At 41.7% G+C, this 24,431-nt stretch overlaps 1 protein-coding gene across 1 annotated transcript in view; it reads left to right on the top strand.

The window, feature by feature from the left end:
* Positions 1-1,583: 1,583 nt before the first annotated feature.
* CAB39 (calcium binding protein 39) overlaps positions 1,584-24,431 on the top strand; it is an 89,194-nt gene continuing 66,346 nt past the window's right edge. Inside the window, exon 1 of the mRNA XM_086719897.1 lies at positions 1,584-1,862. The gene's annotated coding sequence lies outside the window, so the exon portion shown is untranslated. The remainder of the gene's footprint in view (positions 1,863-24,431) is intronic.

A 24,431-nucleotide genomic window follows, 5' to 3' on the forward strand; every position in this document is an offset into this window, starting at 1 on the left:
CATCCCTGACCTTACGCTTCATTAACACTTTCCAAATGTTCTCATTGAGTCTTCAGATTTTACCTATTCTGAGGACTCCCAAAATTCTATTTCCAGCCTGGACCTCTCCCCCAAGCCCCAGACTTCTATATCCCGTTCCAACTTGGGTGTCTAACAGGCAGCTCAAAGTTAACATGCCCCCAAATGGATTCCCAAGTTCCTCCCTTCCCGTCTGCTTTTATTTAAGTCTTCCTCACTTTACGAATTGCATCTTCCAGTTGCTTGGGAAAAGAAAAAAACTTTAGGAATCAGCAAAAATCTGTCAGTGCTCCCTTCTAAATGTGTCTAGAATTTGACTACTTCTTTATTTTTTCAGTGCTACCACCCTGGACTGAGCCTGTCTTCTCTCTCTCTCTTAATATTTATTAATTTTGAGAGAGAGAGAGAGAGAGAGAGAGAGAGAGAGAGAGAATCCCAAGCAGGCTCTGTGCTGTCAGCACAGAGACTGGACACAGGGCTCCAACCCACAAACCGTGAGAACATGACCTGAGCCAAAATCAAGAGTCAGATGCTTAACCGACCCAGCCACCCAGGTGCCCCCTGTCTTCTCTTGACTAGATTATTTCAAAAGCCTTCTAACCAGTCTCTTGAAGTGCGCAAAATGAAATAAAACTTAAACAAACAAACAAAAAAAAAAAATCTGCTTTGGCCCTATCAACTATCGCCCCAATTCAGTCTCTTGGCTGAAACCCTCGGGCCCTTTAGGCTAGTCTCTCCAGGCGTCTGAAATGTCAGATCATGACTTTCTCTGCGGAAAACCCTTCAAATAGTTTCACATCTCTAGTAGAGTAAAAACCAAAGTCCTCACTGTGTTCTATTTGGCCCCCATTCTCTCCTTCTCACTCCCCTCTCCCCTCCCTCAGTGCGTTTGCCTTGCTGGACTCCCTGTTGTCCCACCTCAGGGCCTTCATCCTTGCTGTTCCCTCTGCCTTTCCATAACACGACGCCCACAGCATGCTCTTTCTTCAAGCAGCTTCCCCTTGAAGGAGTGCTGTAACAATATCTTCCGTTCTCTCCCCTCCTTAGCTTCTCCATAGCACTGGAAACATCCAATGACATATATGTGCTGGTTTATTTGTTTATTGGTTGTCTCAGGAGCAGGGACTGTTTCGTTCACTGGCCACCACCGAGAATAGCGAATAACAAAAATAAAGCTTTTAGCAGAAACAAGGCTTTGTGAAGAGTTGAGGAAGTGGTCGTACAAAGCGGACGTAGGATTCCTCCGGGAAGAGAGCCGAGACCGACAAGAAGGGCTGAGCACCAACACTTAAAGTGGCAGGGGAAAGACCTCCCGTCCTCCGCTGCTGCTGTTTTTTCTCGGCGTCCCCCTCTGCTTCGGCCTAGGGGCCGACTCCGGTGGCTCGAGTCCGCCCGGCCGCCCGGGGGCGCCCGAGGCTGAAGGGGGCGTTGCGGCACCGCCCGACGTCGCGCCCTCGGCGGCTGCGCAGTGCGTACGTCAAAGCCGGGCTCGGGCCGGGAGCGGGGAGCGGCGCGGCCTGGGAGAGACTGAGCTTCCAGAAGCCGGCTAAAAGGCGAAGGCGAAGGCGGCGCCGGGCCCCGCAGCAGCAGCCGCAGCCGCAGCCCGAGCGAGCGAGCGCAGCAGTGCGGCGGCCGCCGCGGGAGCCCCTGGGCCGCCGTCCGCCCGCTCAGCCGCCGCTGCCGCGGGAGCCCGTCGCCGGGAGCAGGAGCAGGCGGAAGACAACGGAGGGGCCGAGCGCCCGTGCCGCCCCGCGGGGACCGAGCGAGCAGCCCGAGGCGGCGGCGGCCGAGGACGGGGACGGCGACGACGCGGAGGCGGAGAGGGAGCCGCCCGGCCCAGCCCCGTGAGTGACCCCCGGTCCGGCCCTGCTCGCGGCGCGGACGCCCGCCCGGCTTCCGCCTGCCCCGGCCCGTCACCGGCCCCGGGCTGCCTCCATTTTCTCGGGTGGCGGAGGCGGTGGGCCCCGCTCGGCCCGCCCTCCCGGCTGGGCTGGGCTCGGCTCGGCCCGGCCCGGCCCGGGCCCCTCGCGGAGCCTTCCCTCCCTTGCTCTCGCCGTCGCCGGCGCGGCGCCCAGAGGCCTGCGGCCGGAGCTCTGGGAGCCCGGTGCTCTCCTGCCACCCTTCCGCGGTTCTCTGGCAGGGATGGCGGGTGGGGGCGGCCGCGGCCGGAGTCGGGAGGGCAGGGAGGTGCGGGCCGGGCCAGCTGTCACTCCCACCGCGCACGGGCTCCTGGCCCCTGGTAAACTTCTTGTTATGGGGCGGCAGGCAGCATCTTTGTGATCTTCATTTCGGGAAAATGCCTAACTGACTTCTGGTTAGGAATTGTGCGGCCAGAGCCTTCTCGAGTTCGGTTGAACCAGGCTGAGCGCTGCACTGCGTGCAGGTGCCGTAGTCGGTCCGCGCCGGAGGGATTCAAAGGTGAACAGGGGCCCACGGTTCCCTCCCCCGAGGAGCTCACTTTCTGGTGTGGGAGATAAGACCAGTACACGAATAACCTCGGTACCAGGAAGGAGGTGATAAGTCCTGTGAAAGAACTACAAAGTGCTAGGAAGGCACCCAGGGATGACCGAACCGATCGATCACTTCCGCCTAGCAGAAATCTGGAAGGCTTCCTGGGCGAGGTGGTGCTAAGCGGAGTCTTGAAGGCTTATGGGGTTTAGGAGAGGACGGCTGGGCAACAGACGGTATGTGGAGGGGCAGCAAACTAGAGGACAAAGATAAAAAGGCATAGTCTAGAAGTAGTGGATAATTCAGTTGCCTATGACCATGTTGGGGAGTTAAGGGTAGGCTAAAGAGGTATTTGGGGGCCAGATCCATGAATACTGTAGAGGAGCTGTTTGAACGGCATTCTAAGGTAAACCTGGAGCTCATTTCTCAGTGACTCATGAGCCCGGAAATGTAAGCTAGGAGATACTAAAGGCGTTCTTGTGAAAGAAAGAGGAGGCCCAGTAAAGAGTTGACATTCTGTGCCTTGAATATAACGCAGTTTGAGATCGATTTTGACAGCTACAAATAAATTCATGTTCAAGCTAAGAGAAGTACCTTTTGCAAAAAGCTTCACTAGATATCAGGTGCTTAAGAGGTATTGGAAAGATGTGTATAAAATAAGGTTGTCTGCACCTAGGCATTTCTGTAGGCAGTTCACTAAGATGCATCAAAACTTCTTCCACTGTGTATTATGAGGTGGCTACGCTTTGGAATTACTGAGCTGATCATAACGTCTTTGAAGTGGCATTTGTGTAAAGCAATCTAAATTGATATTAAAAAAAAATCAGATTGTTACTAATATTCTGGGATGGCAAGTTGGACATAGAACCTGTTTAGAAAAAGGTAAACATTCCTTTATTAGTTTTTAGTTATGAAAATGTAGGAGAGTGAGACGTGAAAATCTAGTGTGATTGTGTACATTTTTTCCCCAAATTACTGGCAAATAGCTGTATTTGAAGTCTGGAATATGATCTGTTGAAGAAGCTTAGGACCCATGTTGGTTTTGTAAACACTTACTTGTTGTTTGCTTATATGACAATTGAATGTCAACTTTTTCAGTTAAAAAAAAAACTTGTAAAATGCAGTTAAGTACTAGAAAATTTTTAAAAGTTATCTTCTGTAACCTTAACCACTTAGATTTGGTTACTGTTAACATTTTTGCATATTTTTTTCAGTCTTTTTGTGCTTGTTTTTTCTTTGTGTGATGAAATAAAAACTGCATATATATATATATATAGAGAGAGAGAGAGAGAGAGATTTTATTAAAATTTTTTGTCATTAAATATCTTTATGTAAAAATATTTTTACCCAAGTAAGGGAAGTCTTAAATGTATTATTATTATTTTTTTTCTGACAAGTTGCACTATTTATCTCAGATCAAATGCAGTAGTCATGCTTAATAACTGCTACTGTGGGCAGAACTTTTTCTAAAGGCGTTTTGTTTGGAGTATATTTATTAACTTCTTTGTAGGATTTGGATCCTATTGTTGAATAAAGAAAGATTTTATTATTTGGGGTGTGTGTTGTCGTCAGATATGGAAGAGATCACACATCTCTGCTGTATGAGTGTATGAATTTTTTTTAAAGGCACTATAAAAAGATTATTTTCTTAGCTGGTATAATATCTCCCTTACACAGTGATACACTCCCCATCCCAGCACTGCCTCCCCCCCCCCAAATAGTCTTTATGCTAGGTCTGTCCATATAAGTTAACTACTTTTTGATCATGATATCACAGAGACTTAGTCTGTATATATTTAGTTCTTCTGTTGGTGTTCTTTAGTAAAGTACAGAATTTGGTGAAATAATTTGCTGCTATAACAAAAGGGACTTTTTTTTTTTTTAATTTCAAGACCCTTCAAGTTAGTTCCTTTGCGTTTCAGACTGCAGGTTCTCATTTAAAACAGTTTTTTTTTTCCCTTTTGCTTTACATTCTAAAATGTATTAATGAGGTCTCTGCTTCTGTTTCATATAAAGTGAGATGTTGAGTTGGGTTTTATAAATTTTCATAAAGTTAATATAAAAATAGTTAAGAAAGTCTAATGTAAGTATGGGGTTTTGTTTTATAACTTGGTTTTATTTGAATCTTTATTTTTATATTCCAAATGTATATACCACAAAGCACCCTTTATTACTTTTGAATATTTACTAAAGTTTTTTTCTTTTGATCAACTTTGGTAGGTTGCAGATTTCTGTAATTACTGCCACGCTTACCAAAGAGTCTTTTTTCCAGGAGGGATTGATTTCTGATCATTCCCGGTTTTGCCATCTGCCGTAAAAATACAGACAAATCCAAAACCACACCCGGCACACAGAATATAAAATCCAGTATAGGGTAAAATTTCACTTCAGGAAGTGTCTTCTGGTTACCTTTCTGGTGGTATTTCTGTTTTAAAAATCCATTTTCTTTTTTTCCATGGCTCCTATTGATTTGGAATTTCATGGATGTTGTCTGGTGTTACAGAAATAGGAATGTGTTAGGTGGATTAGTATGGATCATAGCAAAATGGTAAAACTTTGTTGTGTTATCAGATTGTGGGAAAGAGCAAATCTCTGAACCTCCAGGTTAGGTTGCTTGTGACTTGTTTTATTATTACTGAGGTGTGAAGATCTTGTATTTGTGTGAATGCAGATCAAGCCGAGTAGCCTAAAAATGGCATAAAGATTTAGTCATCAGTCTATAGTTTGGTTGTTACTGGAGAGAAGCCTGGTGTTGGGGCCATCCTTAATTAAAGGAGGAACTGAGCTGCACGAGCGCTCTTCCTTTGTGTGTCTCACCCTTCGATGCTATCTGACTGGACCCTCGTCACTGCCTTTATCAGTCCAGAGTATGGCGGCAGAGCAAAGTGAGACAAGCGTTTCCACCGCCAGCGTTTGTGGAGTAGACCCGTCCGGCGGTAAGCGTGAAATGTTTGTTCTGCTTCTGTTTCTCAGGCCTTCCAAGGATGGAGAGCAGAGTTACTATAGAATGGGTGACAGATGCTAGACTGATAGTGATAAAATGAAGCTTAACAGGTGGTTGCCATTAGCATTTTGTTTTGGGATTTGTGTGTGTGCGCGCGTGTGTATGCATCCTTCTCTACCTTCCTGAGCTTCCTGGCTCCACTGTGCTTTTAACATCTCTCTTGAGATAGAAGGGGTGAGGGGATGGAGGAGTTGTGCCTTATTAGCATCTGTGATGTTAAGCTGGCAGAGGAAGGAAGAATGGCATGCGGAGAATTGCAAGAGGTCAGTCAGGTGTAAAGTGGCCCCAGAGGAGGGAGGTAGACGCTCTGGCCATTTAATTGGCAGCGTCCGGCACGTACCTCTTTGCATGATTCTTAATACACTGTGTCTAATTCACACTTTGATACTGAAAGTATAGTGTTGTATATTTGGGTTTGCTTGTTTGTATGTATATATGCATTTCCATGTGCGTAGTTACAAAGACTGAGAAAATCTAGTTAACCAATGTTTAGTGGCAGTCTCATTTTTTTTTTAGAATTGTTCCCTGTGAACATTACTCAGAAGATCAATTGTTGATGACTAAGGAAGTATGATCATGTTAAAACATCACATTACTTTGAATATTTTGATGAAATGTTTGAGAAACAAAATATACATTTTGTTGCTTGATCTTAATTAAGTTGCTACTTTATAACTTTGTCTAATAGGTTGGTCTTCTAGTACCGTTAACGTGTTACTCATGGTTCTCTCCCTCCACAGTGGGTTCTGTATCAGCTGTATCTGGGCATGAGGAAGAAATAGCATGAGCACATTTCTTTTTACATGCCTATAGTTAAAGCCCACTCTGGGATTTATGGAATTCTGAGAGGCAGTATTACTAGTGGTTAAAAGCACTAACAGACTCCCTGCAACCGGACTCCCTGGATTGTTGAACCCTCGCCCATCCTGCGGGCTCTGTAACTTTAGGCAAGTTCCTTGACTTCTCTGTAGCTTAGATTTCTTGGACAGGTGTAATATAGCCCATACGTGAGAAAACCATAGGGAAATTAAATTAGGTACCGCATCTCAAGTGCTCAGAACAGGGCCTGGCGAATAAAAAGCACTGGACACAATAAGTTTTGTGATGATGCTGATGCCAAACTTGTTGCAGGGGGAAGAAATCTGAGCATTTTAGAGACCCTGCGGTCAGAATAGTTCTTTCTGCAGACGGGAACACAGGCCCACTATAACTAGAGTCGTGTGTGGCTAACTTTGAGCAGTAACCCGTGGGGCTTTCTGCAAAGTGGAGTCACTTGCTCAGGGTCCTGTGACTTACTAGACACAGGGCTGATCCTGGAGCCTGGCTTTGTTCTTTCTTTATCCAGTTTGCTTGAAAGAAACTAAGTTTTATACTTTATGCAGCACTGTCTTCTTTAAACCTTTTCACTAACATTTACAAAGATTGTATTCACGTATTACATGCTCTTTGGTGCATGATCCCTTTTTAAAGGTGTGTGTTCATGTTTAAAATTGTGATGCAGCTGGCAAGTCTTTAGGGGGTGGTTGTATGAAGTTAAAAGTTGGAATAGACAAACAATCAAGGGAGATGGACAAAATAGATCGGGGGAGAAAATTACCATTTGAGTACCATTGAGTGTTGCACAAACCTCTGAGGTAGGTAGTGTTGTCCCCTAGCATCATTACAGATGGGAAGTGAAAGTTGAGGGCCTTGTCCAAGGTCGCACAGGCACTGCACAGTTGAGCTAGCATTCAAACCTAGATTTGCCTCACTTCAAAATGTGTGCTCCTTGGAATGCGGTATGACTCTCAGTTTTATTTTCTTCTACAGAGTCTTAGTTTTTTTGCTGACCATTCTTGATTTAGTACTTTAGAATTAAGTTTGTAAATATAGCCTAATGAGGCTTTTAATAGGTTTCCAGACAGTAGCCACCTGTTATAATACAAAATGAGATGGTTTGTTCTACATGCTCTGGTTGTATGGAGTTGTGAGTTGATTAGTGGTTTATAGTTTTAGTTAGGCCAGTAGGTGGTGTTTATTTTTCATGGTAGCCTTGTAGAGAGATGGGAGGCCCTTGTTACAGCGGGTAACACAGAAGCCTGGGCATTGGAAGGCCTGGGCTGGGTCCTGACTCAGTGTCTAATCAGTTCACTCTGGGCAAGTTATTCCACCTCTCGGCCTTTCCAGTCATGCCATTGTTACGCTGAGAGGATCAGACTGAGAACCCTTGTCTCTTTTGTTCTTTTTTTTTTTCCCCCCTCTTCATTTTAGTGAGAGGGTGGTAGGGAGAGGGGCAGAGGGACAGGGACAGGGAGAGAGAGAGACAGAGAGAGAATGAGAATGTTAAGCAGGCTCCACACTGAGCCTGGAGCTTGATCCCGCGAAATCAGGAGATGATACTCAACCGACTGAGACACCCAGGTGCCCCTCTTTGGCCCTTATTTTCAGTGATCCTCTGCGTAAACTTTCTGACTTGCCTTTTTTTCCTGTACCAGGTACCTCTCCTTTTGCCTTTGGTCTTGAAGTCAGTTTCTTTATGAGGGCTTTATGGCATGTACCCACGCTTTAACATTTTTCTCTTCTGGTTGGTCAGGTGCCTAGTGTTATTTCACAGTACGGTAGTTCTCTGCTTCAGGTAATGTAACATCACAATATGTTTTTAAATTTTCTACTTTTGTACTTACAAATAAATGGCTAAGAACTAATGTTATCTGGTGGTAAAATACAAGCTTAGTAAGTCTAACTAATGATTAACAAATTCTCAAGTGCTTCACATCAGATTTTATAGTCAACTTTTAAATATATATGCTGTGGAGTTCTAGGAGCTCTTTCCTTTGGGAAAAAGAAAAATATTAATCAGAGACCATGGAGGTGGAAAAGAAAGGACCAAAATGTAGAATCAAATTTGAAGATGTGAAGAACATGCTTAAGATAGTATTCTTTGGCTATAATTGATACTAAAGATAATATTCTTTGGCTATAATTGATACTAATCCTCTAAGAAAGGTGGTGTGCCGGTTTAGATCGGGGGATTACTTCCAGCCCAGGGTTCTATCATTGGCAGGAGATGGCAGACATATTTGCCACCCCTGAGCATTCATAACTCCTGAACATCTGTTATGAACTAATTTGTTCCACAAGAAGTTTCTGTAGCCCATTATGCTGGGTCCTGTTCTGTATACCAGTCTCAAAGTGTTCCTAGTCTAGGTAAACAACTCTTCCCCCTCTTTGCTGGCATGTTATCATCAGCCAGTTCGTTTACTTCTAGATTCTCTAAGTCGTGAGACAGAAACTCAGGTCACTATCAAGACTTTTGCAGATCTGGGCTGTCTCTTCACAGTATGGTTTTATTCTCTATTCGGTGTTCGTGTGTGAGTTTTAAGTTTTTCCTATGTATGTAAGTTTTGTACAATAGATTGTAATTTATTTGAATTGCAGATTTTTAAAATCTCTTTTCATATCTCTTCTCTTCCTTCTTCCCCCACCCTGTGTTTTCATAGTGTAACACATTATTTGGTAATGTTTATTAAATGATACAGGTGTGTGATATTCTGATAAAACTGTTCAGAGATGAAAGATTCACCAAAACACAATTTTCTGTGTATTTTATTTATCTCTGCTATATTTGTGCTTATTTTTGAAGGTTTACGTACTATAACAACTGAACTTTCTTAGAGATCGATCTCCCTTTTCCAGATCAGCTCACTTAAAACAGCGTTTCCCAAATTCTGTTTTGTAGAACACTAGTCTTATGAGAGAGTAGTAGTTGGGAGAAGTTTCAGAATGAAGTTTAAGTTTGGGGAAACACTAGGTTAAAAGCAGTTAATCGGATTTTAATTTTTGGTAGTAATTGTGTTACTGTTTTTCTTCAGAGCTTATCAGAGTTTTTAGTAATGTGCATTGTGGCTGTCCACAAAGGAAATATAATGTGCAGTATTTCCCAATTTGCCAAATTTGTTTACAACCTCCCCCCCCCCCCCCCCCCCGAAATACTTCCCTCAAAGTATTGAAGGAGGGTTCTTTTGGAACACAATTTGAGAAAGCTTCTTATTTACATACTTTTTACATATCCATACATAGTATGGAATTCAAAGCATTTACTTTTTGATTGGGATGATTACTTATATCAGGTTTGGAATCCAACTAAGATTGGAATAATTTGATTTTCAGTTTTGTTAAGTAAAAGAATAAACACTCTAGATAAGTTTTTTTTTTTTAAACCTCAACCCATGTGAGAAATTACATTTTCAATCAGTGACCCAGCACCATACATGAACACACTGTCAAAACTGAGAAGGAAGTTTCATGAAACAATACTTAGGCCTTCCTGTGTATGATGTGTTCGAATACTTTTCATTCTGCTTTATTTTTTAATGTATGCTGTGAGCTACTAAAATAATGCACCATGTAATTTGAGAAACACTGTGAAATTACATGAGTTTATAAATGCCTCAGATGCTATTGTGAGAAGGCAGTGGAGATACTTAAAAAACTAAAGCTCGGCGTAGAGATAAGAAGAGGGGCTCTAGCCTTGGAATTCCTGGATTTAGATTCTGGTTGTGTTTTCTTGGGCGGGGTGTTTAATCCCCATGCTGCTTCAGCTTTCTCATCTGTAAAGTAGCAAGAATAGAACCTATGCATTAAGTAGTTGTGAAGATTCAGGGAGAAATGCTCTGCATCATGTGTTTGATGTGCTCCGAGTGCCCAGTCCATTTAGCTTTTCTGATGACTGAAGCTCTGAGACTCTGCTACAACATACACGGTCTCACAAATATTTTAAGCCTTTGAACGTGTTAAAGCGGACTCTATGTGAACATCGACTCTTTTGATCTGTAGCTAGATGTATCATTCATTGTGATATCAACCTTCTGGAATAGTTTTAAAGTAGTCAAAAGGACCCACTTAGAGTTGTTTTGCCTCATAGTTGCAAATGGACTCATAATTGCTGAACTTTATGCTATATTACTGTTATTTTTTAAACCATTCTTTTTAAACAATATCTTAAAGGTAGAATAAGTTCTCTTTATAACAGGTCATTAAATACAAATATGAACATACCCACATCAATGATTAATTTAGCATTCCTATAATTTTGGTCACTAAAGGAAGAACAAGGCAAGGCCTTTTCTTGTTTTATGCCAGTTTTTAAAATTCTCCATCCTTAATATTTTACATTGCTATTGGGAGTTTAATTTTGTGTCCTGACCTAAGAAAAGGGGCATTTATAGGAGATTAACAATGGTGGGTGCCAGATCTAGTTTGCAGACTGTTCACTGTTCTGAACATAGCTGGCTGCCTCCTACATTTATGTAACCTGCTGAGACATCTGCATTGTCTGTCCCTGTTTCTTTTATTGCCTATTTGTCCTGAGTAGGGAAATGTCCTGGAGTTGCTGAAATGAGAGGTTCTGATTGGCGTCGTTGAGGTATACCACCATTTCAGTGTTAGGCAGCATAAAGATTATCTACTTGTGTAAGCAAAAACGAAGTAAAAAGAATAAATAATTGCTAACATAACACACGTATGTTACCTGCTGGTATCACATTGACCTCTCTGTTAACCTAATTTAATCCCATAATAACCCTGTTTTCATCCCTATATTTTCAGGTGAGTAAATGGAGAAAAAAGAAGCTAGATAATTGACCTGAAGTCCTACATCTAGGTTTGAAACCCTGGTCCCAGAGTGTGCCCTTGTAACCCACCACTATGTTGCCTCCACCACAAGGTACTGGAATGTAGAATTATCCTGGAACACAGGAAATTTCTGTAACAGAAACATGAGGTCAAGTCTTCTGGTCAGGATGTGTGAGATACTAGGACGCTGAGAGAATGTTCACATCACTGATTGGCTGTCAGTTGTCTTTTTTTTTTTTTTTTAATGTTTTATTTATTGAGAGAGAGAAAGAGAGAGGCAGAGGCAGAGAGAATCCCAAGCTGGCTCCAGGCTGTCAGCACAGAGTCTGACACAGGGCTCAATGACCTGAGCCGAAGTCAAGAGTCGGATGCTTAACTGACTGAACCACGCAGGTGCCCCTGCCTGTCAGTGACCTTTTAGGACTTGTGAAGACAGGGAGATTAGAGAGAGGAAGATTAGAGACACTAATGTACTGTTTTTCCAAAAAAGGGAAAGGTGGAATCCACAAATCATAGAGACTGAAATTGATGTTGATTGCTGACATATTCCAGAAGGGAGTGAGTCATTAGCAAAGTGTTGATTTCTAGAAGCTACAAAACATAGTTTATTAACTATTTCCTTTTGTAATAGAATTCTAAGTGTCTTGGATAAGGATGTAGGCAGGATACAGATGTCTGTAAAGATAGTTTCATTCATATTTGAGATTATCTGAAAAATGTACAAGTGTATAAGTTGGAATATTTTCTAGGATTTGAAGTCATTTTGATGTTTTTCCAAGATCATTTTACTTATGTTCGTTGCATTAGAATATAAGCTGTATATTATGCTCTTCTGAAGTACTGTAGGGCACATTAGACACAAATTCAGTGGCCCACATCCTCTGTGCCTTGCCTTCTCAAGTAGACACAAAGGAGCTAGAACTGGTAACAGCTTCCTGGGATGTACACACAGCCAAGTAAATACTTTCTAGCTTTATATTGTTAAGATTATTCATCCCTGTTCTTTACAGTTGCTCATAACCCATTTGTTTACTCAAGAGCTAGTCTTGCCCTTATTCCTGAACACTAACTACATGGTGTGTGATTAGAAGCTGCCTCCTTGGGAAGAGGGCTGGACAATAGAGCATTCCTCCTCCACACAAGGTAAAACCTTATGGGGGATGGTGGTGAGGGTGAGGCATGTTACTTTTTCCTTGTTTATCTTCTTTTACACTTAAATATAGTGAAAGGAAGACAGAGAGATGAGGGTGCTTAGCATAGGATGTTGTATACAGACGCTCTGTGGGTGTGTGAAAAGGGCAAAACTATCTTCTACAGAGGCTTTCGTTGTCGAAAGGAGGAAGAAATAAGAAAGAGGAGAAACAGGACAGAGGAGTGCCTCCAGGAAGAATTGACCAGAGAAACACTGGCTCTCAATGAGTGTGTCATGTATGACTTTGAAAGATCTGATGATGAAAGTGGAACTGGTTGCTTTTCAGAACTGTCTTAAGAAGTAGAGCACTTGAATAGGTTATTAATCATGGAAGGTATTAGATACAGGTTAAAAGGCCATGGCCTCCGAACCAAAAAAGTGAGTGGAGCTCTGGACCTGGATGATACAGAAAGTATAAGTTCTCTTTAAAATTTTAAAGAGATTTTTCAGTAAATGATCTCATTTATTCTAGATCCTAGAAGAATAATACCAAAAGATTAAAAAGTCATGTTTCAAAACTGGCAAAAACTCTTACAAACCTGATAGAATATAAGAATGGCAACTTGATAAGACATTACAAAGGAAGGATACTATGTTTCAATTTCACCTAGGGAAGTAGTCAGGAAAATCCTAAGTAAAACACCAGCAAATAATTAAATAGGCAGTTCTCTTCCTTTAAGAAGATAGGTAACAGGTAACGCTTGCTATTTACTGCGCGCCAGGCATTTTTCTAATTATTTCAGTCCTCCCAACAGCCCTGACAAAGAGGTGGTTATTAGTGTTATTAGCCTCATTTTACAGATGAAGGAATTTAGACCAAGAGGTAAAATAATCTGCCCGAGGATAAATGGGTAGTAAGTCACACAGCCTGGGGTTTCAAACCCTCAGGGTACGTTGGGGTCCGGCACCAGTGTATATGGCACCCTTGTGCTGTGTCATCTCAGCGTGCGCCAAGATAACAGTGCTAATTTACCAGTTCTTGATTATGAGCTCTTCAAAAGCTGGTAGGAGATTAAAGAGTATCTGTGTTAAACCAACAGCAAACAACCTGCCAATGGGAAAACTGTGGTAGAATTCCCCTTGAAATAAGAAGGTGAAATAGGCATGTCCAGTAACACTTCTGATGCTCAGTATCAACCTGGCCGATGCTAGAAAACATCGAGTAGAATGTATAACTGTTAGGAAAAACCGGCAGAAAATAGCAATACGTGCAGATGTTACAGTCTTAAACCTAGGAAAACCAGAATCAACTGAAAAACTAAGTTTGGTAAGGTAGCCATATACCACATAAAGATATTTAAAATTGGTAGCATTTGTTTTTCTTTCCTGCAGTATCCAGTTGTAAAAATATTAGGGGGCTCCTGGGTGGCTCAGTCGATTAAGCATCCGACTCTTGATCTTGGCTCAGGTCATGATCTCATGGTTGCGGGATTGAGCCCAGTATTGGGCTCCACACTGGGCATGGATTGCTTAGGATCTGCTTAGGATTCTCTCTCCTTCTGCCCCTCCCCTGCTTCTGTATATTATATATTAGGAGAAAAATCTCATACAACAAACAATGAAATGCCTAAGATGGGCAGGATCTCTATGAAGAAAACTACAAACTTAATTGAGTGGAAAGAAGATGTAAGAATGGAGATTTACCATGTTTTTGAATGTGAAGACTGAATGAATGTTAGGAAGCAAGAAAATTGCCCAAGTTAGCTTACTGTTGGCCAGAGAGTAAAGTCATATCTTTAAAAAGTTAACTTAGGGAGCTTAGTGAAAAGTGTATATGTACCTACTAGGTGAGTGAGATCACACATCAGTGGGGAAAGAGGAAGGATTATTTAGCAGAAGATTTTCCGATAATTGGTTATTCTTTGGGAAAATCAATTTGATGGAAGAATGAGTTTAAAAACATAAATTAGAAGAACATTTATGTGAATATTTATAGACCTTTGGATGAGGAAGTAGGCATATTTCCATTGCTATCAAGTGATCAAAAGGCAAAAAAACAAAACAAAACAAAAAAAAACAAGATAAATGTGTGAAAAAAAGTTTGCATGATCATAGACAAAGGGTTAATATTTAGCTCAGTATAGCAAAAGCTTGTTCAAACTGGCAACTGCTGTTTATTAGTAAATGCTACCTTGGATGTTTAATCATGTTAAAATTTTAAGTCATGCTATCATTTTATAATCAGGGAAATGTTTTGCCCAAGAGGTATATACCTCTCTTCTAAATGGCAGAACTGGGGTTCCAACTTGGGTCTGGTAAGAGCTTATCCTCTTAACCCTTGAAGCATGCTGTTTTTCAAACATGTCAAAGACTCAAACACTGGATAAATAAACAGCCAATTCAGGTAGTGGCTAAATAAAAGAAATACAAATAAACAATGAGGGGGATGTTAATTGAGATTTTTTTTTTTTAAGTAGTAATGCTTATGTTAGTAGGGATGCATTGAGAGGGAGAGTAAGGCAATTTCATATGCTGCCCATTTGGCTTTTCTGTGAAATATTTTGGTCCAGCATATATCCAGATTCTTAAGGTATTCCTTTCATGTAAGCCAGAAGATAAAATAACACGTATTTGTTTTTCATCCTCACGGCAAGTGATCTCCAGCATCTCAAAACAAACAAAAAAATCCAGGTATTTTATTGGTTGTGGTGATGGCTGCACAACTCTGAACTATTGAAACTATTGAATTGTATACTTCAAGCGAATTGTGTGGTATGTAAATTATTGTCAGTAAAGCTGTTACTTTATTTTATTTTTTTTTAATTTTTTAAACTTTTTTTAAATTTATTTTTGAGACAGAGAGAGACAGAGCATGAACAGGGGAGGGGCAGAGAGAGAGGGAGACACAGAATCGGAAGCAGGCTCCAGGCTCTGAGCCGTCAGCCCAGAGCCCGACGCGGGGTTCGAACTCCCGGACGGCGAGATCGTGACCTGAGCTGAAGTCGGATGCTTAACCGACTGAGCCACCCAGGCGCCCCTAAAGCTGTTATTTTAAATTAGCTATTGGGTGAAAGAAGGAAATGGAGTTTGCTTCTCTGAATCATTGAATTGTTAAAGATATTCAAAATTAGATTCTTCCAATTGATGTTGCACTGATTTATTGGAATGCCCTATCTGATGCAGCACCATAAACCTAAAGAAGGTGAAATTAGTGCTGAGGATATCCTCCTAGTGGTCAAAGTAGAGACAGCTGGAAGCCTAGTGAAGTCATCTCTTAGCAGGGAGCTCAGAAGGTTTATGGTTTCAGGTTTATCAAAGTCATTCCTAAGATCACGTGCTTGGATGTTAGGAGACACATTACACCTAACCTTTATTTAAAACTCGTGTGTGTGCACAAACACACCTCTCACTGTTGATTTTCCTTTAGTATCCTACCTTGTGAATATGATGTGAAGATGGCCCTTGTTCTGTAGGGGCAAACATGAACTGTATTTCTTGTAATTTTCCAATACAAGGGTACATAAGCCAGGGTAAAATAGCTCAGAGGTTTGGGCAGGGGTATGGAGATGGGGAGCTGGGCTCTTGCGGAAATTAGATCAGTTAGATCAGCCTGTTCTGATCCCTTCAGCAATGACAGCATGGTGGGGTGAATCAGACTAATATTTCAGCTTATAAGGGAACTGGCAACTTGTTGACCACCTGGCCTGGAGCAAAGAGTATTTGGTGGGAAGTGAAGAGTTACAGTTACTCTGTGACATGGGCATATTCCTTCATCAACCTAGTGAATTTTGATGTTTACTGATTTGAAATACCAAATATTGCCAAGGGAGACATATTTTTATCACCACTAATAAATTATTTATGTGCAGGTGACTCTGCTAAGCCCTGCTGTAAGTGGAGGGTGCTTTCCTTAATCGGGGGAAATGAAATAGAAAAGTTGGGTGGTCATAGGGGAGGCATGGTAGCCACAATTTAGTATTGGTGACCAAATGTCCTGTTCGCCAGGGAAAGTCCAGGTTTATGCCTCTGGTCCCCACATAATTATTCATTGTATCCCCCTTCATTCCCCAAATTGTCCTGGTTTGGATGATAAATTATGTCATCTAACATACAGCAGTTGCAAAAGTAGGTGTTTCTTGACCCTCCCCCCCCACCCCCATTTTTGGTGCTTAGAGTACAAGGCTGTCCATCAGATCCTTAAATAGCTTGGTTTCGAAGCACTAGTTCTGGAGCATAGCAGCTACGTGGTCCCTCTGGAACCCAGAGGACTTTTCACTGGATTGGCTTGGCTTCTCTTTGAATGAGAGCTGTGATGTTCTAACTCTAAAATGTTCTGCTTTGCCTCAGGTCAGACACTGAGACACTCGAAATGTAAACACCTTGTTTTCACCCAGATTCCCTCATCTGCTCTCCCTCCAGTTCTCAGGAACTGCTAAATAAGAAGAGAAGGTGTGGAGTCCTAGTTTTTAAATGGTTGTTCTTGGGTGCCATATAACAGTTTAGGGAGATGATATGCCACTATTCATACACTTTAATTTATGTAAGTTTTTAGTCTTTATATCTGTCCGTATTTCTTCCAAGTTTTAGAGCATCACTACCTGAAGGGAAAGATCAGGAGTTTTGCAAGATCATCCTGAGAGTTCAGTTTAGGATGGCTGGGAAAAAAAATTGCATTTCATTTACATTTGCTTGTATAATCTTGAGCTTTATTCTCAATTTGTGATAATAAACAGACCTATTTTCACATTTTTTTTTCATGTTTCTTCTACTGTCATTTAATGACACATTTCAGATATTCAGCTCTGAATGGAGGTGTGTAGGGTACATACAGGAGTAAAAGTGCCATTCTCAGTCTTCACTAGGTGGGTTTCGGTCCAGTTAAGAGGAGAAATGTCTGAGCCCTCCCTCTGTTAGAGCTGCCTTTTTGGGGCACAGGACTGGAGCAGCGATACCTAGAAGGTAGCCCCTGTGCTACTTGGAACTCTCTTGTTTCTTCCAACAAGGCAGGGATTCAGTGGAAGCTTATTTCAGGAGGAGTGTGGGAAAAGGCAGTAATGCACCCGGGCCTTCAGCAGTCGGAACCAGGAACGCAGACTTTATTATGACTCTCCATTTGCTGCTGCGTTTCTCTGCTCTGCTTGCTCACCACATCCTCTGCGCAGACCAGCCTTCTCCACCTGATAGCCTGGCCACCTGCACTTCGTAAAAGTCCTTTCATGGAGCTTCAGCCCTGCAGTTGAGACTTTCACTAAGGAGAGGTCTACCTGCCCCTCTCGGTTACTTTGCTAGGGCCAGGGGGAGTATGGTTCTTACAGCACTTAGAGCACCTCCCCTTGGAGCCGTGTTAATGGGGGGCGCGGAGGGGGGGAGCAGTTGCCAGAAGGAGATGGGGGGGGCATCTTCAGAGTGACCCTGTGACCTTCCCAGCCGTGAGGATTGTTAGGGTTCTTATCCTCCTGTCTGCTTTGTTCAGGTGACCAAGAATAAGTTCAGATGAACTGCTTGGTTATTTGTCTGCCCCGAGGCCACATACCCCTTTGTTCTCATTTTGTCCTCACATTTTAGTCTGAAAAGCCGGCTCCTTTGTAGCTCCTCTGCCCTTAGATATCCTCAGCGCCCAGAGGAGTCTATAAAGGACTGGATCACAGAATCCCAAAGGAATTCCAGCCCTGACTAAAAGCTACTGCACTGATACTCAGCAGTCCCAGAAATACACAAGGAGGGACTGGAATGTTTGCTCCCCAAGGGTGGAATGTTCGGCTTTGTTAATCTGCTTTAGTCTAAAACACCAGTATTTGACTAGGTGGCGTTTTGGTTTCTCTCCTCATTTGCAGTTTGTTTACATTTTTACCTTGTGCCCTTTGCCTGTCCCCTCCCTGCAAGTTGTAATCTTACTGCTTTTACTAATTTGTGAGAAGAGAGTGGAATAGAGTATAAAAGTTTGAAAGTACAGCTCACCCATTTAAATTTATGAGTGGTATTTTATACACTAGTTGAATAGAATACATTTTGTATAAGTGGTTTTAAAAAGTGTTTTTCTAGAAAGGCAGCCATTTAGACCTTAACGTCTGCGATGCCTCACACATAATAGAGACTTGAAAAATATGTCGAATAAACTTGGAAATATTTTTATTCATCCTTACTTACCAGAAAGGAGAATGACAGGGCCTAAATAGGCGTTGCACACCGGAGAAGGTGCTGTTTGAGAGATGAGCTTGTTCCGACCACCTCTCGAATTACAGGGACGCCTGGGCCATTGTTATCACAGATAGGAATTAATTTGACTCTGAAGAAAAATGATATAAGTACCTTATTTTAACGTACCCCGTACCTGTTGATTGCCTTGATACACTTTACCTGTTTGACTTAATGTAGTCATCTCTCCCAGACAGGATGTCCCCTTAGCAGCCTTGCCTATTTTCACTTGAACAAGAAAATTCACACACTAGATCTTGCAGTATTTACCCAATTTATCCTGTTGGTAAGGTTAAAAGCCACACCCTCGTGCTAAAATTAGCTGTTCTTTCATGTTCCTTGCCTTCTAATTTAGGGAAATGGAAAAAGTTAGGGGTGTGTTTTCTTCTCTTTTCTTTCCCCTCGTGTCCCTTCCCCCCTTCCACCATCACCCCAAAGATTTACATAAGGAGCAAAGGAAAAATAAAGAAAGGCAAATAGAATGATTCTTGGGGCAGGGTAAATACACAAATAAATGCATGTCTTTTACACTAGATACTTAGGCACCAGACCTGTGGCTCTTAAGTTTTAGTGGCCAGAACAAAGAAGAAAACAAGATCAATTGCAAAACTGTTCCTGAGATAAAAAACAAACCAGCTGCTTAGGACAAGTGTAATCTTTCCAGGAATGGAGACCCTGTAGATCCTTTATTAGCAGCCTCTGAGTCCATACTACATTTCTCTCAATTCTCTACAGTGTCTGTAAAACCCAAGTTCAAGTTTAAGGTATCTTAGTATAAAAACATAAGGAATAATATTAGGCCAGAGTACAGTTCAATTAAATCATTATTTTTCTGATGCTCGGGAGCTTTGGGAGCAGCCCTCTATAATCGTTCATACCACTGAACTTTTTATTAAAATTGGGTACCAGAGAAGTCCGAGGTTGTAACTTTCTAGTAACCACTCTGCCTTAACAGTTGGCTAAGCTGGCCAGCAGTAACCAGTATCAGCCTTTGAAAATCAAAGAGCTTATGGCACCTGGGTGGCTCAGTCGGTTAAGCTTCCGACTTTGGCTCAGGTCATGATCTCCTGGTTCACAAGTTCAAGCCCTGCGTTGGGCTCTGTGCTGACAGCTCAGAGCCTGGAGTCCACTTCAGATTCTGTGCCACCCCCCACTCTCTGCCCCTCTCGCACCCTGTCGCTCTCTCTCAAAAATAAATAAACGTTAAAACATTTTTTTAAGTAAAAGTGAAAAAAAGAAAAAGAGCTTAACCAGGACTTGATTTCAAATCTAGTTATATAAATTGACTTGGAGGCTAGGTCCGTGTTTTCCTCAGAAAATAGTTCTGTGTTCAGCGTGCAGTCATGTTTATTATAAAGTAGTAGTTTAAAAATTTTTGTTAAATTTCTGACACTGAAGTTCAGGATAAAAAGCCGATAGGAATGAGGTGTTTGGGCTGGAGAAGAGATGGCCCCTCACCTGCCTTCCTTGGACCTTAGAGTTAGGTTTAGAAGCCACTGTCCGACTCATGACTAATGTCATTTTAGTCTGGAAAAATTAAAAAGCCTGCATCGTCAAGCACCCACCGGAACAGGCTCACCCTGTGCAACCTCCTACTCCCAGGAACACCTGTGGAAAGCCCAGTTTTCATTAACTTCCTGTTTGAACCACTAACATTTTGACAGATTGGCGATATGGTTAGCGATAATCCAAGCATTTGGGAGATAAAGTTAAAAACCGGGAACGTTAGGGTATCTGGTGGCTCAGTTGGTTAAACGTCCAACTCTTGATTTCGGCTCAGATCATGATCTCACGGTTCTTGGGACCAAGCCCCATGTCAGGCACTGTGCTACAAGTGAGGAGCCTGCTTGGGATATTCTCTCTCTCTCTCTGTCCCCTCTCCCGCCCCTCCTCCCACCTCCACCCTCTCCCTCTGCCCCTCTTGCATGCACAGGAATCTCTCTCAAATAAACATTAAAAACAAACAAACAAAAAACCCAAGAAAGTAGCTTTTGAAGCCTGCACAGAAAGGATAATCTCCGTATGGGTTTTTTTTGCAGATTGTATAGCACTTAAACGAATACTTTAGTCCCCACATTCACTTGAGTTAGTAGATTCTTCTGCTGAAATAGTAAAGGAAACGTGGAATCCCATATTCAGAACTTTTGTAGAAGAAAATATGTTTTCAGTGTTAAGTAATTGCATCCATCATAGCTTTTCCTGGATGCTTGGGATCTCTACCTAAAACTTAACTTTTTGTACTCCCTTGGATATAAGATGTTTTTGTTGTGTATTTTAGATACAGCTTTCAGATTAAAAAGCAGTTTTCCATTGTGACTGTATTGTGATGTCAACACTCACCTGGAAAGCACCACTCCATCAAGTGTGGAATGTTCTTTGGGCAATAAAAGAAGGCATGTGATTACTCTGTAAACAGCACTTGGGTTTACAGTGAGTTTTTTACCTTCTGCCTTCCTCTTCACTTGATACTTTATTTCCTGCCAGAGCTTGATGAAATTACAAAATAATTTTTGTTTTCTTACCATAATTCAAATTGCTGCATAAAGCCTTCCAGTATATTGTAATACATTTTCTGACTCTTACCCAATTTTATCCTGTCTACAGAACACAGCTCAAGAAACATCCCCTCAGTTGAAGTCTGAGGTCTTCAGCACAGGGTGCTGTGTCTGTCCTCTGAACTTGCTGCTCATGTCACATATCTGGGTTTTTCATACAGGGTCTGATGGTGTATGCTAGTCCTCCATAGGTTTCGGTCATCCCATGTGGGTGTGCCGTGGCTCCCCAGTGGTAAACGGAGTCCTGGAACAACATCTAGTGAATGTGCACCACAGGAGGAGGCATGGCTACATCTTTTGGTCCATGAGCTGAGTCTGGGCTCTAGGATCAGGAGCTTTTTCCCAAGAGTTTTTCTATTGCATCGTGCCAGTCAGTTGACAAATGACCTCCAGTTACTTCCTCTGAAATGAATTGTTTTTTAGCTTCATTATCTTACCTAGAATTTTTCTCCCAACCCAGGATCAGACATCTGCGTGCCACTTAGTATGTTGATATGGAGGGCTGGAAGGGATCTGCTGACTGGTTCGGAGAGATCCTCCTTGAGTATAAAATGTTCTACACCATCCTCCGAAGGGCCATGGAACTATATATTCTGTGGCTCCAAATACTTGTGCTGGAAAAAGCCTGTTTACACTAAATACCACTATACGGTGGTTTAAAAAGGAAATAAACCTTCAAATCCCCAACTATGGTGCTTCGGCTCAGGCTGGTTTTGTGGCATGTTTGTGCTTTCATGGGCATTTGGCCAGAACAAAAATAGCAGAGCTGGACCCTGAAGGAAAGTGATTTTCCAGGTTTATATCTGATCCTTTAGATAGAAGTTTGAAGGGTGTAAATTTTCAAAAGGAAATTGTTTTTTTCGAAATATAGGAAATTGTTTTCTCAAAAGAGAAAAATGAACATTTCACCCCTCTCAGGTGTACCTTTTTAGAACCACACCATTTTTTTAACTTTTTTTTAAAATCTCTCTTTTCTTTGACACAAAAATAATTTTCTAAAAGGCTTTTTTCTTCATATTTGAACTTTGTTTCATATTCTCCCACTTGTTTACAGTTCCAGTTTGAATTATACATTCTTTTTAAGGAATTGCCAGCTTTTTAAAAGAGCAGGATTGGCTGTTTGCTTTTCTCGTTTACTAAAATATGGGTGAAGCCATGATGTTTTGCCCATGATCAGATGGACTATATTTCCCCAACCCTGCAGCAAAGGGAGTAGTAAATTTAACTAGAAGAAAAATGGATTTGTGATTTCATGCTTGAGGACGAGTGGTGTCACATTTTAAAATGTGAACATTGATTAACCTTCTCTATTATTGAAATAAAGAAATAGTTGTGCAGTTCACATTTTCCGGAACGAATTCTGAAACTGTAACAATGTAACTCCTAATTCCTTAAGACTATCTGTAAATGAGGGGTGCCTGGGTGGCTCAGTTGGTTAAGCGGCTGACTCTTGGTTTAGGCTCAGGTACATGATCTCCTGGTTCTTGAGATCTAGCCCTGCGTCTGGCTCTGTGCTGAGTCGGAGCCTGCTTAGGATTCTCTGTCTCTCTCTCTCTCTGCTCCTCCCCGACTAGCACACCTTTCTTTCTCTCTCTCTGTCTCTCTCTCTCTCAATAAGTAAATAAACGTTAAAAAAAAAAAACAAAGCAGCCTAACATTAAAAAAAGAGACTATCTGTATATGAATCAATGTAGATAAAGATAACAGATCATATTGGTAAAAGGCCTTTAACATATTCATGGAATCGGCCATGTATTACAGATGTTTCTAGATAAGGCTTTGTAATATGTAATTGTAATTTCAAGTCTTAAACCAAGTCATGAGATCTTTTTGCCATATTATGATAATTTGAGAAGTTCAACATTGTAAATAAGTTAGCTGTCATTAGTAAAAGAGCGACCCTAATTGATTAGAAGTCTGTTTTACAGACTGCAGGTTCCATCCTGTCACTTGTTTGTGAAATCAGCTCAGAGGGCTCTGAGTGGCATTTTAAAGGGAGGAAGGGAGCAAGGGACTAGGATGGAATGAAATAGAAGAGAGAATATCATTGCAATCTTAGTTCTTAAGGATAAGTACTGTTTGGTCATACTATGTGTGTGATACTTTTTTAATGTATGAATATATGTGTGTTATGAGGTCAGAGAAATCTGTAAGCCATCACCACTAGTGGTAATACAGTTAGGTGGCCTGGTGGTTGTTTAAACTTATAATGCAGTTTGGTGGCCTGCTTTAATTGGAAAGTTTCAGTATACGTACTTTTAATAAGTAAAGAAAGACCTGTGTGACATACTGATCAGGTTTGTAGTTGACAGGAATCTGGTAGGGGGAAGTAATAAGATGGGGAACATGTGCAGAAGACCTAGGTCAATTAAATTGCTTAACAGAAAACAGCCTTGTATGTTACTATCAAAGCTCTTCATGGAGTCCAAGATTATGTTTATGAAATACATGGATGGGTGATCTTAGCCGGTCAGAGCACATATGGAATACAGGGTTCAGTTTGAAACACTACATTTTTTGTGGGTGAAATTTTGTTTCAAATTTTTATTTAAATTCTAGTTAACATATAGTGCAATACTGGTTTCAGGTATAGAATTTAGTGATTCATCACTTCCATATAACACCCAGTGCTCATCAGAACAAGTGCCCTCCTTAGTACGCATCACCCATGTAGCCCATCCCCCTCCCACCTCCTTCCATCCACTCTCAGTTCTCTATCATTAAGAGTCTCTTATGGTTTGCTTCCCTGTCTCTCTTTTTTTTTTTTTTTTTTCTCCTTCCCATGTGTTCCTCTGATTTGTGAAACACTGCACTGTTAAGGACAGTGACAGGCTGGAATGCTGGAGAATACCTGAGGGGGTCCTCTGAGTCACCTCCCCCACAGTTCTCTGTAACAAAACCAAATCCGGATAAATTTTATAGGAATTTGATTGCCACCTGTGCTTAATGTAGTGCAGATTGGACGTGGATCTATGGCTTTTGCACACATACAGCTCACAGGCTAGTGTGGTGATGGTAATTTACATGGCAACATGTCTGATTAGGCTGCTCAAAAAGCTTTGAGTTTCTTCTACAGGAATCTGTCACTTTCCTTTTACTCTAGTCCTGGATGCATCAGTCCTTAGGACATGAGGATACATGTCTACTACAAAATATTCCTACCTGATGCTCACTGAAATTGCTACCGCGGTTTGATGGCATATTGTCAATTTCCTTCTAATCCTGGTATTTGCCTCGGGCTTGCTTAGACTGGGATAAAGTGTAGGAAAAGGAAGTTCGTCACATCATGTTGGAATCCATGTCTAAAAGGCATGTCTGTAGATTCATCTTAAAATATTCTCAAGTCATACATCTATAATTTTGAAAAATACCAACTTTCGTGTTTATTTAACATTGTACTTAACATGCGTTTTAGTATAGTTATGTATAAAGAATGCATTCTGTGCTCCCTCCCTCCCAACTAACT

Source organism: Puma concolor, chromosome C1 (assembly GCF_028749965.1).
Source record: "Puma concolor isolate L17-30 chromosome C1, mPumCon1.1.hap2, whole genome shotgun sequence".
In the NCBI taxonomy this organism is placed as follows: Eukaryota; Metazoa; Chordata; class Mammalia; order Carnivora; family Felidae; genus Puma; species Puma concolor.